An 882-nucleotide genomic window follows, 5' to 3' on the forward strand; every position below is an offset into this window, starting at 1 on the left:
CGATAGCGAACAAGTACCGTGAGGGAAAGATGAAAAGAACTTTGAAAAGAGAGTTAAAAGTGCTTGAAATTGTTGAGAGGGAAGCGATTAGCGCTTGTGTGTGCCCCCAGGCTTAAGTGTGCCTAACGGCCCATTGAATGTGCTGGGTGCTGGTCAGAGTGGGTTGTCTTGGCGGGAAAACAGTTGGGTCCACCCCGGTAACCCGGCCGATGCCGCCGAGATGACCAAGGCGTGAAGGTTGCTTTGTCCTTCGGGATCCGCATCCTAAAGACTCTGGCAGAAAAGCGTTAATCGACCCGTCTTGAAACACGGACCAAGGAGTCTAACATGTATGCGAGTTGGCGGGTTGAAAACCCGTAAGCGCAAGTAACCTGACTGGTGGGATGGCCTGTGCCTGCACCATCGACCGACCATGTTGCTTTTGCGAAAGGTTTGAGTGCGAGCATACCTGTTGGGACCCGAAAGATGGTGAACTATGCCTGAGCAGGGTGAAGCCAGAGTAACCTCTGGTGGAGGCTCGTAGATGTGCTGACGTGCAAATCGCTTTTCAGACTTGGGTATAGGGGCGAAAGACTAATCGAACCATCTAGTAGCTGGTTCCCTCCGAAGTTTCCCCCAGGATAGCTGGAGCTTGATCAGTTTTATCGGGTAAAGCGAATGATTAGAGGTTCGGGGGATGAAACATCCTTCACCTATTCTCAAACTTTAAATAGGTAAGACGTGTCGGTTGCTTAACTGAACCGTCACATTCAATGTGAGCTCCAAGTGNGCCATTTTTGGTAAGCAGAACTGGCGATGCGGGATGAACCGATAGTCGAGTTAAGGTGCCAAACTGCGCGCTAACCTAGATCCCACAAAGGGTGTTGATTGATATAAACAGCA

General features: G+C 50.3%; 1 annotated feature.

The window, feature by feature from the left end:
- Window positions 1–287: 287 nt before the first annotated feature.
- Window positions 288–446: a sequence feature (Protein overlapping with rRNA (VOLCADRAFT_82107, EFJ45795.1) was converted to a misc_feature.).
- Window positions 447–882: the final 436 nt, after the last annotated feature.

The sequence above is a fragment of the Volvox carteri genome, assembly GCF_000143455.1.
Source record: "Volvox carteri f. nagariensis unplaced genomic scaffold VOLCAscaffold_34, whole genome shotgun sequence".
In the NCBI taxonomy this organism is placed as follows: domain Eukaryota; kingdom Viridiplantae; phylum Chlorophyta; class Chlorophyceae; order Chlamydomonadales; family Volvocaceae; genus Volvox; species Volvox carteri.